We start from the raw sequence: 10027 nt of genomic DNA on the forward strand, positions 1-10027 counted from the left end.
TGGAGACAACAACTTACTAGTCAGAAACCAGACATTTAGCCACCAGCGGAATGGAATTAAGTACTACAATATTGAATACAGCAATAACATATATTGCCTATAGGTTCGGTAATTCTGTCTTTTGACTTTGGCAATTGAGTTGGCTGACAATAACAGAAAAGTGTTTTACAGGTACAGAAGCAGATACCATCTAAACATATATTGAAATAGTTATTTTCTCATTTAGTTTTTGTAACATCACACACACTCATGTACTAGATAATTTAGCATTTTGTTTAGATAATTTGTTTTACATTTTTACACTTTTGCAATTTTTACCCTTACGCACTATTTCCTTTAAATGTCAGAAGTGCTTCTGACACTGACAGGTTCTATATGGGACACAAATATCTATGTTTGGCCAGACTACCTTTACACCTGTGTATTTTCCCTCCCAGTTACTTTAAAATTACAGTGGGCAGAGAGAGAATTTTTATAGTAAACCAGTAGACCTGGTTTATTGTGGTGGTTTTGTAACAGGTGGTGGTAAGCCTTTAACTGGGTATTCCCATTTACTGCAGATCATTCAAGAGGCGCCCATGTAGCCCCCCAGCTCTCCTCAACAATTGTCTGCCATTGCTAACCCTCCTGGCTTGTTCCTCTAACAAGTTCCGCCTAGAAACTCCTAGTAAGGGCCGCGACCTGCAAGGCAGATGCAGCTAAGACCAAACCGCTTTATGGCTGGTCCCTGGTGAATACCGTATCCTCGTTAGACTCCACTCCTTACTTGAGTATTGTTAATCTAGATAACAGCAGGATCCTGTCCATTGAACAGTGCAAGCTTCTGAACCGTGACACTGTGCAGGAAGAGTAAGAAGTATTTGAATTGTTATATTGGCAATAGAACAATAGTTTAATATCTATGCAGGAGGAGATGCATATTTTGTAACCATATTCGTACATAGTTGCCTAGTCTCCTGGGATTTTTGGGAGGTTGCTGAATTTCAGGGAGTCTTCCTGGAAGAGTAAGCATCCTCCCGGGTCTTAGTGGTGGCAGGACTTTATGATGCGATTCGAGTAATCAAGCCCACCCCATGCAATGCTGTGAATTTTGATATTACTTTTTTCCAATATAGAAATGGTTTGGCACCCAACTTACTGCTCTCCACCACCATGCAACAACACCTGTGTCCACGCTTAACAGGCATTGCTGTAAAAACGTGCCAGGGCCCACTGCCCACACCCAAGAGCTAGCCAAAGCAGAGAAAAAAGTGCGGGCTAGGTGGTGTATTATCCACCAATGCATCCCAGGACAACACACATTGACAGGAGGTTAAATTCAATTGCCACATTTTTATAGTGCAATACTTTGTGTGGCACAGTGAATGGTGTAGCAAACAATGTATGTATATAAAAAATATAGAATTTAGACTAAAATGATGTACCTATTGCAACACAAGGACTCATTCATATGAGTGTGTTTGCAGAATTTGCTCAATCAACGTTCTAGTTTGATCACAATACGATTAAATCATTATTGAAATCTTGTAGGTAACAGCAAAATTATTCTGATGCCCGCACCATTTCCAGTGGTTTGCTCACATCAGGTTCTATCTGGAACATGTTTCAAGCAAATTATGCAATCACACTCATCTGAATGAGCCCCAACATTGAATATTTAGCATTCACAGTTGAAAAAAAAAGAATATAAATAATATGCATGGTACAGCAAACAAGGTCCAATATAGCCTCAAATAATCCATATAGCTTCACATGTCTCTCTACATTAGTAAATAAGATAATGTTAAATGATAAAGAATAGTAAACCTGGTAAATATTTTCTAAGTACTCTACAAAGAGCTTTTATAAATAGGAGGCAGAAAGTGTGTGAAAATACTGCATCAACCATGTTAAATAGGCCTCCACTGGTAGAGATTTATTAGAGGAGATAGATGTTAAGCATTACTTTAAGCACAGTGTAAATGATAATTGTGATGATGCAATACAGACTCAGTGGTATGAATATTATACTGGTGATTCAAACTTTATCATTTTAAATTTTGCTACAAACATCCAAGTATAGGTGACTCAGAGAAAATGTTCTTTAGTGTTCATCTGAAATGAGCAAATCCATAAAAGTAAGGTTTTGGTACACAATCGCTAAATCACTCCTATTTATCAGCAAGATCTCAGTTTATGGAATTCTGTGGCTCTAGCTGTAGCCACCCATTTGTTAATTGTGAGCCTCTAGGGCCATTACTGGTTTCTATATATATAAATGTCCTACCAACAGTCTGTAAATTAGCTTCTATACATATATACACAGATGACGCTAACTTGCATGCACATAGCTCAAGCGTCTGTGACCTTAAAGATGTATTGCAATCTGATTTCTCACATGTGGAACAGTGGCTAATTCAAAACAAATTGTTTTGCATACTGATAAAGCTGTAGCCATCCTATTCTGGACAAGATTTGCAAAGTCTAGCACATCTAACATACTCATTAGCGCAATCCCCAGTGCTAATCTGATATAATCAATTTTGGGGTTTATGACTTGACTCTACCCTTTTATTTTGTTTGCATATAGGCACACTGACAAACTGTATTCCAAACTGGATTTGTTCTATAGAAATACATTCCCCCTAACTCCTATGACCAGAAAGTGCATCACACTGAGGGGGCATATTTAAGACGCACCGCATAATATGAAAGATATTTTTCAATGCTCATCGCATTGATAAGGATTGAAATTTCTTTCATATTTATCAAAAAACTTCAACAGGGACGGCAGTCACGTTAAACTGCTGTTCCTCTGAAGTTTATCACTTACCTTTTCTCAGCCTCTTCGGTGCAAAGAGAACTGTCTCTCCTGCATTTTTCTGAAAATCCTAGTGCACATGCGCCGACTGAAAGTATTGGGCATGCGCACAAAGAGACCTGTTCCAGCGCAATTATTATCATTTATTTGTTAGGCGCCACAAGGTTTCCTGGAGACATACTGTGTACGACGCCGCGGAAACTGGACTTGTGCAATAAGAGGAACTGTTATCATGTGACAGGAATGAATCACATGATTCCTCCACACATGCGCTGTCGGGCTCTGCTCTTCGGAGCAGACCTGACAGCAGTGAAAGTTTTCAACGATGTTAATGTACGCCAGCTTCATCTAAATTAAATTAAAGTGGCACTTACTATGAACTAAGATCTTTTTCTAGAAGCCTCCTAATATTTCCTACGTTCAAAAGAGATTCCGGAGTCTCTGCCTTCTACTGGACTCCTCATTTTTGGAACATCCTACATGCAGGGCCGGTGCTAGGGTCCGTGGCGCCCTAGGCACATTTACAAAATTGGCGCCCCGCGCCCCCCGCCCGGCACATTTTCAAAATCGGCGCCCCCACCCTGCACACTTACAAAATAGTGTGTAAGTATGCAGGGTGGGGGGCGCCGATTTTGAAAATGTGCGTCTTTTCTTACCTGCTTCTAACTTGCCTCCTCTCTGCTCCGTCTGCTCCCCTCCACTCACTGACACTGTCGGGCCGTGATGATGATGTCACGCCCGACAGTCAGTCAGTGAGTGGAGGGGAGGAGACGGAGCAGAGAGGCGGCGGTGATGGTGCGCAATAGTCCCTCCCCCCCTACCTGTGGATGTATGTGAAGCTGTGCGGCGGCCGTGAAAGGTATGGTCAGCGGTCGCCGCACAGTTTTAAAGAAATTTTTAATCTGTGGCGCCCTCCAGGCACCCTCCAGAGCCCGGCGCCCTAGGCAAGTGCCTAACCTTGCCTAATGGGAGCGCCGGGCCTGCCTACATGGCTATATGAGAATACTGTCAATAAAGTCAACAAACAACAAAACGTTATTTTCTATAGTAAAACTTCAGTCACTGAAGTTATTGGAGAAATAGCTCCTCATTTTTGGAACATCCTACTTGAGTCCCTTAAATATGACACCTGAGATATTTCAAAACATCTGTCATTTAGCAATGTAAACATATCTATATAATAGTAATGTTTAATACCTTTTGACTCTTATCAGGTCACAACTATATATAATGTATCTATAACATACTTGAAAATGAGAAATTAATCTCAATGTATCTCTTTCTGTCCAAGTAAATTATAATGGCTATATGAGAATACTGTCAATAAAGTCAACAAACAACAAACCATTATTTTCTATGGTAAATCTTCAGTCACTGAAGTTAGTGTGGAAATAGCTATTAATGCAAACTATTGGTGAAGCTGAGAAGTCCTTTTATACAAAACTCCACAGGGTTTCAGTTTATTACCTGGAAAAAGATCTTCAGTGCATCTTAAGTAAGTGTGGTAAACATTTAAAATAATTGAAAGTGAAAACCTTTTTAAAATAGGCTCTGTTGTCTACAACCTGTTATAATATTCACACAATGCTTCTTCATATATACAAATTTACTTTTGTTCTTGTATTGTACAATACTGCAGGATTTGTTGGCACTATATAAATAAAGGAGATTAATAAATGGATTAGACACATTAAATTGGTGATTTTTGTATGGATGCATGCAATGCCACTATTTGTCACTAGATGTCAGTAGTATTCTCTAATTACGGTTATTGAAAATGCATAGTTGCCATTTCAGAAACTTAGGATGGGATATAGAGACTTACTTTGCTGAAAAGGTCATTTAAAATTCTGTGAAAATGTAAGCCCACACTATAATGATGAAGTTTTTATGATGTCATGCACCTATTTTTGAGCGAATGTGCTCTATTACATGGTAATTAGCATCTCAGACCCGTTCTTTATAACTTTTTCTATTCAGTCATTGGTTGATTACTTGCCAGACTATTTAAGGCACCTGTTCTAGCAATATGGTACCAGATCTTCAAGTCCTGTAGTCTGGTAAAATTATGGATTATTTGGTTTCTCTGTATCCTATTGGTATCTTGTGTTCCTATTCATCAGATCCTGATATCCAGCGCTATATGCTTCTCAGCTATTCCTGGTATCCCAGTATCCCGTTTTCATTCCTATTCAGAAGATCTGGTATGCTTCTCAGCTAATCCTGATATCCCAGTATCCTGTTTTTGTTCCTATTCGGCAGATTCTGGTATCTAGCACTATATGGTTCTCAGCTAATCCTGATATATGGCTATCCTGTATCTGTACCTATTCATCAGATCCTTGTATCCAGCACTATATGCTTCTCATCTAATCCTGGTATCCTGTATCCATTTCTAGTCTCTTCTTGTTAGCTAATAACATCTACTGTCAGTCTCGTCTGTTACCCATCCGGAGAACCGTGACCTGCCGGGTAAAGCAGCGAAGCCTTAACCTCCTTTCGGGGATCCCTGGCGAAAACCTTCACCTTGGGCCTCTGCGGGTGGTGGAGTCAAATCGGGCAGACTGCAAAGAGTCCAACCATTCCTGTGAATTGTGATAGTAAGATCTGACCAGCATGGATTCTACAGGAGACACATCGTCCAAGGAAATCCTCCAACATGTCTTGGGCAGAGTGGGCCAACAAGATAATACTCAAGTTCAGTTGGTGCAATGCCTTTGAGGCCTATCTACTCGGCTTTTCTCCAGAATATGTATACTCCGGCTGTAGCCGAACCTCCTGCTGCTATGGTTCCTCCCACACCTGCCTCAAATTTGCGGCTTCCCACTCCTCCAAGTTCAATGGAAACCTTAAAACCTGCTGAGGTTTTTTTCGAATCAGTGTTCCATTCATTTTGAACTGCTTCCTCATAATTTCTCCTCTGAGAGGGCGTAGGTTGCATTTATTGGCTCTCTGCTCACGGGCCAAGCTCTAGCCTGGGCCTCCCTTCTGTGCTTCGTTCAATGCATCTTTTCGTGGGGTATTTGATGAGCCAGGTTGTACCTCCTCTCCTACCTCCAGCATCCTATGGCTTCGCCAGGGATCACGCTCCGTCAATACATGATCCAATTGTGCACTCTTTCTTCTGAATTACAGTAGAAAAATGAGGGGTTGTTGGATCGCATCAAAGATTTATTAGCCTCTGAAGAGCTTCCTTCCACCCTTGACAAACTGATTTTGTGTATTCGGGTGAACATCCGTTTTTCGTGAAAGAACCCTAGAGAAAGAACCAACTCTCGGACAGTGGTGTTAGCACCACGGTTCCAAACACCAGTTACTCATGAAGTACCTATGCAGCTTGGTCGATTCCGACTCTCCCTTTAGGAATGGGAGAGGAGGTTGTAGAATAATCTCTGTCTTTATTGTTCTGACTCTGGTTATCTACTTGTGGCTTGCTCCAAGCAATCAGGAAACTCCAGGTCCTAACCTGTTCGGGAGAGGTCAGGTTAGGTTCTTCCAAGCACTCTCTTACGTCTCACAGACCAAACATCTGCCCCATCTCTGTTATCCTCCATTGCCCCTCTGCTGTTATTGATTCCAAAGCAGCAGGGAACTTTATCTACACCACTCTGGTGACTCAGTGGTCCCTTCCAACCTCTCTTCTGGAGCTGCCTGTGGTTATTACCCCCCATTGATGGCAGTCATATTTCCAATGATACTATCGTCACAATACTCCTACTTTAACTCTTCATGTGGAAGCCTTACAACAGAACAGATATCCTTACTTGTTTTACCTCATACCACCAGTTCTGTTAACTTGGGCTTCCCTAGCTTCAACTGGACTCTCCTCATCTAGATTGGTCATCTTCACAGTTATAGGCATGGGGTCCTTCCTGTATGTCTTGCTGTCTACATAATTTCACTTCTCTTCAAGTGTTACCTCTCCAGTCTACCGCTGCTTCTCCTTCCCTTGCTACACAAAGTTTAAGTTTCAAGGACGTTTTTAATAAACAACAATCCGAGAACTTGCAGCCTCATCGAGCATGGAACTTTACCACTGAAGTTCTACGGAAAACCCCTCCATGGGGACATGTTTATCCACTCTCCCTTCCGGAGACTCAAGCCTTGGCCAAGTATATCAAAGAAAATTTGCAGTGAGGATTCATTAGGCCTTCATCTTCACCAGCTCCTTCTTTGTAAAGAAAAAGAACGGAACCCTATGTCCTTGCATTTCTTATTGTGACCTCAATGCTACTACCGTCAAAAACTGCTACCCTATTCCTCTCATTAACGAGTTGTTCGATCGCTTTAAAAATGCCATAGTCTTCACTAAACTCAATTTTTTTGGTGCCTACAATTTGAGTCATATCATTAAAGAGGATGAGTGAAAAAAAGCGTTTAATACTAGAAACGGACACTATGAGTATTTAGTGATGCCCCTCAGGCCTCTGTAATGCCCTGGCAGTTTTCCAGAGCTTTGTTAATGAAATCTTCTGTTATCTACTCTCCTCCTATGGGATTGTCTATCTGGATGACATCTTAAATTTTTCTAAGGGTCTTGTCTCTCGCGTCTACGCAAACAGCAGCTCTACTGGAATTTAGCGAAGTGTTCCATCAAACTAACTTAAATGTCTTCACTTAGATGTACTGTCTATGGCTTTGATCTACAAATGGATTGGGTTGTGCCTAGATCAACTCATACCATGCCGCAAATCTTAAGGCCAAAATTATAATGCATTACCTCCTTTTCATCATAAAAAAACTGTTGGGTGGTATGTTTCGGATTAAGATATGAAGAAATTATTGGGCCATTTTGCTAAGTTTTGAATAGGAACACATATTTATGTTTAGTTAATTGTTCTAAATCTATATTTTGATGTCAGTCCTGCAAACTTTGCATAGAAGCAGAAAAGGATACCATTGTAATGTTGATTGGGTCTATTTTGTACAGATTGAATGATTTAAGAAATATATTTTTATAGTGTAAAACTATTATTATTATTATTATTATTAGTGGAAACCTATATACCAAAGAGAAGTATGAGAACAAAATATAATCAGATAAGCAATATTAACCAAATAAGGCTCACTTCCGTAAAGTTTTACTGGACTGTCAAGTCTGAATCCAAGAACCATTCAAAATAAAGTTCCTAGTTTCGAGCTGGAGTGTTATATTGCATACTTTTTGGGGGGGAAGGAGAGCTTTATGACTGTGCTTAAATCAAATAAGTATGTGCAGAAAGATTTTGAGGTTCTTTGGGCGTGTTCATGCCTTCTGTTTCCTGGACCATAATTTGGGAATAATACTCCTAATTCTAGCCTCTGTCACCTAAAGAATCACCCTATGCAGCTAGTCCTAACAAACTTACTGGCATTGTCAAGTTATAAGACCTGTGAAACCACCAGATTGTCCAAGCATCTGTTTGGCTCAGTCATAGAGTGTTTGGTACTGTTGTTTGTATATCAGTGAGCACATTACATAATACATAATGGTGGGAATTCAATTAGCTGTGAAATGTCTCTGGAATGTCCGCAAGACACTTTGTAGTGGAGACTTGACAGAAATCTCTGCTCATTTTTTCTCGCACCCCATTGCCGGCAATTGAATCTCCGCCAATACATCAGGTCTAAAAAGCACAGCCACATCCCAGGTTGACCACGCCCCCAACATTATGTGGCCATGCCCCTTTGGCGGCGGCATACAGCTCTCTTTCTGCTCAGTTATGGAGGGGGCCCCCAAAAATGTTGCTGTACCGTGGCCCCAAATTCCTCTCAGCGGTCCTGCCTACCTGTTTGTACTCAGCTAGGAGAAAAAGTATGTAAAATCCAGAGACAGTATTCTGAAGGTTATGAGCTAATGTGAGCAGGTTAATAGTAATCTTCTATCTTGATCCGTCGTAGTTCAAATGGGAAAATAGAACAAACCTAAAGAAATCTCATTAAAAATAAAAACGTGTTTACTAGCATGAAATAATCAAAGCCAGGGACTTCCCTGCAATGCTAGACAATCAGAATCGACCACAGTTGGAAAATACTTGTGGGTGGCTGCTAATGAAGGGGAGTCACAGGGACTCTGTACTTTGATTATTTAGCAGTGGTCAGCATTAGTGAACAGGTGAGTTATTTTTTTAAAGGGATTTTTTTTCCATTTGGGCTATGAAGGATCAAGACAGAAGAAAGAATTAGCTGCTATGGCTATAGTTAACCTCTTTGTATTTGGATTATGACATTGTTGACATAAAGGCAGAATATCTTATTTTATACTTAATAAAGCGGTGAATGAGGTCTTTTATTCAATTCAAGTTTAAAATAGTGTGTGTTTATTTTTACTCTTCCTGTTTAATTAACAGAGGTCTTAGGGAGCCCTGTTCATTATACTGGGATCATTGGGGAAGCAAGTTGTCATTCCAGGAGTCGCAATCTTATCAGGTACCTTGGGCCCCACAGCCCAGAGGAATTGGAAAGAGACCAAGCTCTTTTCAGCACAGGGCTGAATACCCCTAGAATGGGGAGGGGTGTGGTGTTTTTTCAGTCCTCCCATAGAGGCACCAGACCTTTGCTGACCAGCCTTGGCCTGTTTTCACTATTCATACTTCTGGTCTTCATATTATAATGTGTATTACCTATTGAGGATTTTTTGGGGGGAGGGGGGCATGCTAACCATTATTTATTATTATAACAGTGCTGGCCCTGTAAAATAGATAGATGTTTTCACATTCATTTTATCGAACAAGTATTGCATGAATGGGCTCATTGAAGTTAATGGAAAAGCCTCTGTCTATTTCACAGGGCCAGCACTGCTTGTTTTGTTTTATTCATCTCACTGATCTTAAAGCAATCTAAAGTACGAGACCAGTGAAAACATTTTTATTTCCACAGAGGTTTACTGAATCTATTTTTCATAGTTCGTGGGATCAATACTTAACACTGATTTGACGATTTTCCATTGTAGGGTTGGAAAACTAGAGCTTTATAGGTCTATTATAGGCAATTTACCCATAATAGATACAGTGTTTTAGAAATTGACCTGTAAATCACTAAATAATACCAATTTATATCACTAGTTGTATAATTTAACTTTCAGGAGATCCTCTCCAATTTGTGTATACACTTGCTGTACACATTTTGTACTCGCCATCTTTGTATACACACTTTTTTAATACTTGAAATTGTATTCATTTTGTTACATTTTTAACCAATTCTCTCACAGTTTGACATTACTGATTGAGTTGTAGCAATGAAACTTTG

The sequence above is a fragment of the Mixophyes fleayi genome, chromosome 5 (assembly GCF_038048845.1).
Source record: "Mixophyes fleayi isolate aMixFle1 chromosome 5, aMixFle1.hap1, whole genome shotgun sequence".
NCBI lineage: Eukaryota > Metazoa > Chordata > Amphibia > Anura > Limnodynastidae > Mixophyes > Mixophyes fleayi.